Source organism: Ischnura elegans, chromosome 7 (assembly GCF_921293095.1).
Source record: "Ischnura elegans chromosome 7, ioIscEleg1.1, whole genome shotgun sequence".
Taxonomy (NCBI): domain Eukaryota; kingdom Metazoa; phylum Arthropoda; class Insecta; order Odonata; family Coenagrionidae; genus Ischnura; species Ischnura elegans.
Genome location: NC_060252.1, coordinates 92106389 through 92115306, shown reverse-complemented (window position 1 = coordinate 92115306; position 8918 = coordinate 92106389). Strand labels below are relative to the sequence as shown.

Here is an 8918-nt window from a genome sequence, read left to right as displayed (position 1 = left end):
TCCGTTTCTCCTGCAAACATAGCTTTCGTTGTATAAAGTTACTCCGTTGAAACGTAATTTTAGGGCTTTAATGAATTTGTCAGGCGCTTTCACTGTTTGTGTGAGTAAGTTAGATTTCATTTGGATTTCTAGGATATCGGTGATACGATATACAGCCAGATTGGAATTTCACAAATACCTCTTCAATTGAACCCTGTTAATTCCACGAACAAATCCTTCGATGCATTGCTAGTATTAATTATGTTATTTTTGATACTCAAAAAAATGTTTTTTGCGTAATAGGTAGGGATATTACATTGCCTACTAGGCGTATCTGGCGGAGAAAGTTGAATCTCAATAGGCCAGTATTTTTCAAGCAACAATTGTGCTCTTTTGATTGCACATAAAAATTGTAGCAAATTAAAATTGTTAATACTAGTAATCTTAAGCCGTTAAATCATAAGTATAAGATACATTAACATCTACTTTTGCTGCCAAACGACAAAAATATTTACCAACCGTCACAAATTTAGACTACAGTAAAATTATAGGTAATATTATTATTAGTTAGATAGGTAGATATCTTCAAATATACGTTTTATCAACCAAATTACCAGTGTACAGATTGGAACACACGAATTTAAAAGGAATTATAAATGTCACGACTGAAATTAATTCAATATTAGAGAGGGAAAATATTAACAAACGATTGTTAAAATTTAATTTTGTCCAGAGTTGAATAAAGTAGAATTTTTTAATGAATGGGAAGCATACCTACATTTACTTATTTTTAAAAACTACTGGAAACTTATAGTCCAGAATAAAACTTAAAATATGTAGCTATGAAAATCTTTATCCACGCAAAAACTAATGCTAAAAGAAAAATTTTAATACCAAAGAGCCATATGCGCAGAAAAATTCCTCAAGTCATTTTAAAACATTGAAGGAAACGAAAATGAGGTGCTAAAAATTTGTGGCTCCAAAGAAAGTTATTTGCACGATAATATTAGCCTGAGGTATAATTTTCACATTTCAATTCCCTCTTTGAGGGGCATCTCATATTGTAAAGAGCTTATTAATGCTCAACGAACTTGAAAATCAAGATATTTCATATGCTACTCAGTTCTTTAAGGCTAAAAGTCAATCAAAACTAGCTTTGAAGATATAGCTTCATTTTAATATTTCTTTATGTAGAATAGCAACCTTGTTTAGAACGTAGTGTAAAGTTTAAGCTGATATGATTATGTAACAGAGCGTATAAATCAACACAAGCATAGCTCTAAAAATTGTCGACACTTGATTTTTGACTAGCTACGCACCTACCAGCAAGGAATAAAGTAGGTTGTAAATCCTATCAAAACTTTACAAAAGGAATTTATGATCATTAGCATAGTGTTTTCATTCGAAATAATTTTTTCATTTCATTTTCAACTAGGAAAGAAGCAGATTATACTTCCGATCAGAACTCTATGAAATGTATATCTGCTCATTCGTATTGTTTTTTTTTTCATTTCTCATTATATTTTGTGGTTCAAAATGTTTTTATTTTTAGTATTTACACGCCGTATTTGTAAATATATCAAGTACGTTGAGTATTTACTCGTAGTATCTCCTCTTAATTCTCAGCAGTTTTTTAAACCCGTTTCTTGGGCAAATTACACCGTTTACGTTCATAAATGAAGGAAATAACTGCATATGAATGGTAAAAAAAGTCATACCTGTGATTACAAGCGTTAATTACCAAGATTTAGCATTATCTAAAACTATAAAATCTCATCAGCACATGCAATAAGATATGTGAAGGGAGTTTCCGTTATATTTTTATGCCAGATTTGTTTCATTCCTTTAATTTTGTTTCAGCGTATTATAACCTGAAATAATGTCCTTGTATTTTAATGATGAGCCGCATTTGTCAATGGTACTTGTGATTTGAATGGTTTGAAACTTAAACTATTCTATTTCACCTGTGGGTGTATTTATTAGTGAGAAGTGAGACGGTAATTTTCCCTGGATTAGGGCAGCAGCAAGAAATGAATTGCTAAATGTAAATCCATAATTATAGCTATTTTAATAGTTTTAAAAATAAAATCCTAGTATTTTGAATAAATATTTTACTTTATGGGGTGGACATAAAATGGCCCAGGTGGAGAACTGAAAAATTTGGGCAGCACATAAGAAGAAAAAGGATGCAGCAGTAACTATATCAGGAAGAGATTGCATGGGTAAAGGAAGGATTATGAATAGAGAAATATTGGTGCCAATAAGTGGATCATTTAGAAATAATCTAGTACTTAGTAAGAATATTTAGTGAGATATGGCTGGTAAAGATTCTGATCGAGAATTCAGCCCTTTAATGTGAAGAAACATTGACGCTGTGGAAATAGTACGTGAAAAGACTCAAGGCATTCGTATAAGAGTGGATAGAAAAGGTGAAGTGGACGGGGAGGAAGAGGAAAGACATGAAGGTTGAGAACAGGAAACTTCCAGATGAGATGCATAGGAGACAGAGGACCTGGGCACTAAGCAAGGAGTGGCTGATAAAAACCTTTTTAAAGGGAGGATTGTTAAGCAACCGAACGAGTAAACAGGGGACGAGGAGGAAGAACATAGAACTTACAAATGTGACTTGGAAGAATAGATTTTATAAGTATAAAAATCACAATTGATTATTGCCATCACGCTCCATATAAATCTGTCTTAGCCGTCAAAACAATACCTCCCGAAGAATTCAATCGTTAATGTATGTGTACTTTGAACATAACTACCTCTTCAAAGAAATACGAGGGAGATTCTGAGTAGTTGAAAAGCTTAAAAAACATACGTAATACTCGAATACATGTGACAAAACCATGTTTCAATCCCCTTTACTTAACCGCTGGAAGAATTCAAGCGCTAAAATACTCTAAAATACCAGAAGTTAGGACCTTGCTTCAGACGAAAACCATGGCACGCGCATGGAGCATTTTTCTTCCTGCGTTCTTTCCCGGCATAGAGTATTTATACATTTATTGACTGAATACGCTAGATTGCGAGCCAAAACAATATATTTGCCGTCAAAACGATCCCTATCGAAGAATTTAAGCGTTAATTAAGGAGCACTTTGGGCATTTCAACCTCTTTCAAAAAATGCTAAGGGGAATTCCGAGTATGTTAAGCACTAATGGACACATTGCTCGAATACACGCGACACAACCATATCTCAATCCCCTTTGCTAACCCGCTTGAAGAATTTAAGCATTAAAATACTCGAAAAATACCAAGAGTTGGGACATATGAAAACGAAAAGTAGTTGCACTTTTGCACAATAATTTGATTCGTTCGCCGCGATTACCACTACCAGAAACCTATCCCAGTCTCTCTTACGTTGTATGTTTGTCACTGTCTCTCCAATGTTCGCCTGTTTCCCACCCCTTCCTCAAATATTATCAAATCCTCCCCGTCTCTCCCTCAGGGGTGTAAATATAATATTCTTATCTACTACAGTGTCTTGTACCAGATGATGGCTCTGTGAGTCGAAACGCGTCGCACGAATTAAATTATTTTGGAAAAGTGCAACTATCTATTATTCCAATATGTCGAAATTCCACAAGATGTATAACGCCTTAATCAGTTGAACTTATTGGGAGTTAGAACCATGCATCAGGCGAAAACCGTGGCACGCGCCTGGAGCCTTTTCTCCTCCTGAGTTCCTTCCTTTCCCTCGGCTCGCCGCACATTGATTCCCATCGACTGAGAAAACCTACGGCCAGTTCTTCCCCCCTCTGACTCTCTATCACGGCCTCCACACACACTTATCCTGTATACATCCACCATAGGACAGAGAGCACCACGCCCCCTACTCCCCTGCAACCCAACTAACACTCTCTGGCACCCAAAAAATAAAACAAAATAACCCTTCACCACACGCCCCTTACCGCGCCGATCCCTATCCAACCCCACCCCATCCTACTCGAGTATATCCCATCCCCCCCTTATTCCCGCGTGCGGGCGTGGAGGGAGGGGTGGGGGAGGAAAGGGGTAGGTGGAGTGGGGATGAGGAGAGGGGATATAACAGAAACTGGGTCCAGACGGTTCGTCGCACTAACTCCTCAACACTCGCGTCGACGACTCTGCTTGCGGGACCGACCGACCGACAGCAGACATTCCGGCTGAAGAAGGCGGCACGAAGGGAGGACCGTGTTCCTCGCCAGGACAGCGGCGGCGACCCCTGCTGGACCAACTAGCCAACTATCTCTGCAACAGGCCTTTTCAGTAAAGAGCCGGGCCCGAGAGACGAACCCAGCACGCTCCGGTAGAAGGGGCACAGCAGTTTCTCAAGGTTAGCAAAGACTCAATGAAATAAATTCAATTTCTATTTCTTGTACGGATATTTTCGCTGATGTATTCTCTATTAGCTATAATCTGTCGCAAAGATGGAGAAAATCGTCAAATATTCCTTTCCTTATGATATTTCAAGTATTATAGTATTCCCAAATAATATTTTAATAGCATTATATCCTTTCGAAATATTATTTTCAACCTTGCTTCAAAATAGCTTGAGCTAGTTCTGAAACATGGGCAGAATTGTTCAAAAAGTGAGAAAATGTCTCAAAAATAGACTGAGGTCGACCATGAACTTTTCTTTCCTCCCTAAGGCCTCCCATTTTTACAGGATTGATGGGATTAAAAAGTATTACTCCTACACGTTGTTACCTGGGTTAACTTTCTCCGATCGGAAAGGATTTTTAAAAAAATATGTTACAAAAATATCAAGGCCTATTTTCCTTGAATCAAACTCCGGTTTATTAAAATGCATCGTAAATACAAATTTGTTGGTTACCTAGTTATCTGATGTGGAAAGCATTTCTGAAAAACGATTTCTTTCCTCACGTTGATGTTCCCTATTCACGTGCTCCGCAAGAAAAAGTACTACGTAATGTATACTGGTCTCATTTAGTGTCGTGAGAATTGATAAATGAGAGAAAAAAGGTGTGTAGGTAACTAAAAAAGTTTTTTAAATTAAGTTATACTCCGATGATCCTAGTATGTGTATTTAGATTAAGAAGGCTTCCGATTTCTTTAAACAATTGAAAAGTTCTGAAAGTGTTAATAGCTTCTTTCTTCGACGGATATCCGTCGTCGATGTTATATGGCTGAGAGAAATATTACAGGAAAGATTTTCCATTTTGTAAAAATAAGCAGTAATTCAGAGTCTGGAAAGAAATTCAGAAGTTTTGGAGAAAAAAGAAGTTGGCTTCGGCTATACATGAACTATCTTAAGTTTATGACTGGTAATTTTTGGCACTTCTTTGCATAAACTAGACGAAATCCTAACATACGAACCTTATAAATATTCTAAAGTTAAAATCTGTTTAATATTAAGGTGATATGTGTTCTGGTACTTCCTAGAACGCTGTAGGGCTACCTTCCTAAATCTCTGTTGATTACACAATGTGGTAAGGTTTAAGGCTCGGGTGACAGATAAAATGGCGGTGAATATGTCGTGCAACACCGGTCACATTTGATAATTTACCATTCTGGTAGTGAAGATTCTGCATCGGCTTAGCACATGAAAATTTCGTTCTACTACCATTATAATAAATACCCCATAGAACATATTCCGGGAGATCTCCCCAGGTATAAAGCTTATTGAAACCAGAATTAGCGTTGGTAAGGACTTTGAAAGCCATGGCTTATAGCCAATTTTTTTTGCTTGAAGATGAATTGAATACCCGCGATTTTTGAGAAAATTTGTTCAATTTCATGTGAATTTTATGCTTTAAAAAGTTCTATTAGTGATTCGTAAAATTAAGACTAAAAATGCAATATTATTGTGATTTTGTTCAAAAGTTAGAGTAAAAATAGTGCGCAGGAAAAAATTAGAAATTGTACCGCATCATGTTTGGCATAAAATTTTACCATTGGCTTCTTTGACGGGCATACCTCCAGAATAAGTGGCTGCATCTTTGTTAACCGTGATGAAAATAAAAAATAGTGTTGCAAAATGTAAAAATGTTGAATTTCGAGACTGTAAACAAAACTGTTATTGCATTTTAAAGTGCGTAATAATTTCTCATATAAGAGTTTCCTTATGTTAATAAAATATTACAGTTATAAGGCTGGAAACTGATTCCTGATAAGATGGTTCTTCGTGGAGCCCTCTTTTTTTCTAATTATTAGCAGGTTGAGATGGAGCATACGCTGTGGCCGGGCTCATTCAGTTTGAATGGAAAATTCGATGAGCTAGGTTTTTCTCGGATCTCGAATGATATTTTTTTTATCATTAGGGTGAAAGTGTTGAAAATCAATACTAAATATTAGCAAATAAAACTTCTCAACCACATTTAAAATTTTAGCTGGCGGAAAAAACCTTATTTTGTATCAAAGCCGCTGACGCGGTGTTGTTTTTAGAGCTATAGTTACAAGGTGTATTTCTTTAATAAATGTTGCAAAATGGTTGCAAGGATATAATAGGAAATCAAATTTCATTCCGTTAACGATATACTATAGTCTATACTTACGCATTTCCAGAATTTTCTTTGGAACTCATTCGAGGCATTTTGAGATATCATCGTTTCAATGTTCTTATTCAACAGAGATTTTTATCATCTCAATTATTGAAACTGTTATACAAAAACTTATTCTGAGTTATGAATCGTATTACCAAGTAATTAGACAAAAATACTCAGTGATAATAGGAAAAATTAACAGATCGGTACCGGGAAAATATTTACCATTGTTCTTAAGCATTTGAGATCTATGACAGTTATTTTATGCCAACTCCAGTAACATGGGGAACAAGGAAACTTTGTTTGTACCATCTGAGTTCTATGAGTTAAGTAGAGACAATAAGTTCCCAAAAAAAATTTGATTCCCTAAAAAAATGGTTTCCTCTCAAAACCTTCGGGTTTGTAAGCAAACAAAAATATTCTATCATTTTTAATTGATATTAAAAAACAGCGTCCGATACATAGTTGTAGTTACTATTCCCTCTCGTGCTTTTACTAGTTTCGGTTATTTTATTTTCACCACACTCTTTATTTTTCAAATTAAATAAAGGGCTAAAAATTGCCATTAATATTACTAATTACAATATTTAGTTCTGAATGCGAAAAATGTAACCATAACAGATGATTGAAGGCCTGTACTTGTAGCTACCAGAGAAAAACTAGCAACGCCAAAATTTGAATACTCTCTCTCCTTAAAAAATATTTTCTTACGATTATATTCCAAACTTGTTCCGGTTTAAATAAAAAAAACCCTGTTTAAAAGCTAAATTAGTTTTTTTCTCAAAAAGGAATAAAAAAGTTTTCTGCTGTGGGATTAAAACGAGGCACTTAAGATGACGCCACTGGCTGCCTATTGCTTATCATGATTTTCTATTACTTACTAATGGATTGTTTTCTTTCCTTTTAATTGAGGCTACGCAGCCGTACTAGTCGAAAGAAAAAGTTCATTTGCCTCATGTTACTAAAGTTGGTAGAGGTGTTTACACTCTCGTTGGATTGCAGAGGGTGAAATCACGGCGCAACACCTTACTTTTATTTTGAATAGTAGCACTTACTAGACAAAAAAATTAGCCAATGTCTGCAAGATGATTTATATTGTCTTTCAAAGTAAAATACTTGAAAGAGAAAGCTTTATTTTTTATAGTGGAACTCTTTATTTGAAGAATTTTCGACTTTAACTGGGTTTGCTCAAAACTACAAAACTTTTATAACTGAAGTATCATGTGAAGCACCTTAGTCTATCGGTAAAAAAATTGAGTTTTACGGCGAGGAAAAAGACTTAGCTTTTAAAAATTATGCTCATGCTTTAGATAATAATACCAAAAAACCTACACTTCCTCCTGCAACGATTTGAACTGTTACGCCTCGGTGTAAATACACTGAGAATAAAATCAAATGAGATATATGCTACATGTGTGACGAGTCATTTCTAACTACTTGTAATTATGGTACACCAAACGTACTACATTTGAAGTAAAACCCATCTCATAAAATCAGTATTTTTGTACGTAAATAGCATTGCTAAGAGTACTCCTAGGTGAAAAACTTAGGCGTCCGGGTGATGAAACATAGGGAATTCATGTATAGTCCTTTTCAAGTCACTCCTAGAAAGTGACAAACATCTGTTGCAACAATGTTTCCGGCGCTTTCATTAAAATAAAGTCTAATTCGCGGAAAAGCTCATTGGAGGTATTTTATTGAAGGATTGCACAATCACGTTAATGCTTCACAAAGTTTTGTTTCCAAGGCAATTTTAGAGACTAACTTTTCACGGCAACCGAAATTACAAATGCGATTGTTTGAAAATAAATAGGCTTTCCAACTTTGGCACGGTACGCCTACTTTCCATGAATAATTAAGGGAGTCCTAGCCAGCTTTTTAATTACGAGGTATTCATGTCAACTATTACTTTTAAGGGCAAAGCTATTCTTTTTAAGTTCACCGGTGCAGGAAAAGAATTTACTGATTTATCGATAATATGATTAAGATATTCATTTGGTAAAACTCTTTGTTATTTTACAACAATATGGTATCAACGTAAGGCCTTTTAAAAGCTTCAAACTTTGATAACTTAAACGATATTTAAATTTATAAAAGCTACTCAAACTGTGTTGCATGTATTTCCGTATGAATAAACTAATACATTTACTATGCCTTATTTAATAAAAATGTAGTGAAACACAAACTCAGTATTTAGGATACGCGACGAAGGAACTAATGTAATTGCAAAGTTATTCACATATTTGACCAAAACTTGATATCATCTCATCTTAATGGGACAAATCCAGTTCTGCTTGATAAAATATACGTGCCTTAAGGTGGACAAGAAGGCCATTTTCACCTTAAAAATACCTCACGTACGCGATTAGACGAAATAGTTTATAACGCCTAATTCAGTATTATGGAGTTAATGAACAATATTGCCTTTCTTGATATACTTTGAACAAACTG

At 35.3% G+C, this 8918-nt stretch overlaps 1 protein-coding gene across 1 annotated transcript in view; it reads left to right on the top strand.

Annotated features, from left to right (window-relative positions):
* The first annotated feature begins 4050 nt into the window (after window positions 1-4050).
* Window positions 4051-8918, top strand: part of LOC124162299 (prothoracicostatic peptides) — a 167130-nt gene continuing 162262 nt past the window's right edge. The window contains exon 1 of the mRNA XM_046538785.1: window positions 4051-4297. The gene's annotated coding sequence lies outside the window, so the exon portion shown is untranslated. The remainder of the gene's footprint in view (window positions 4298-8918) is intronic.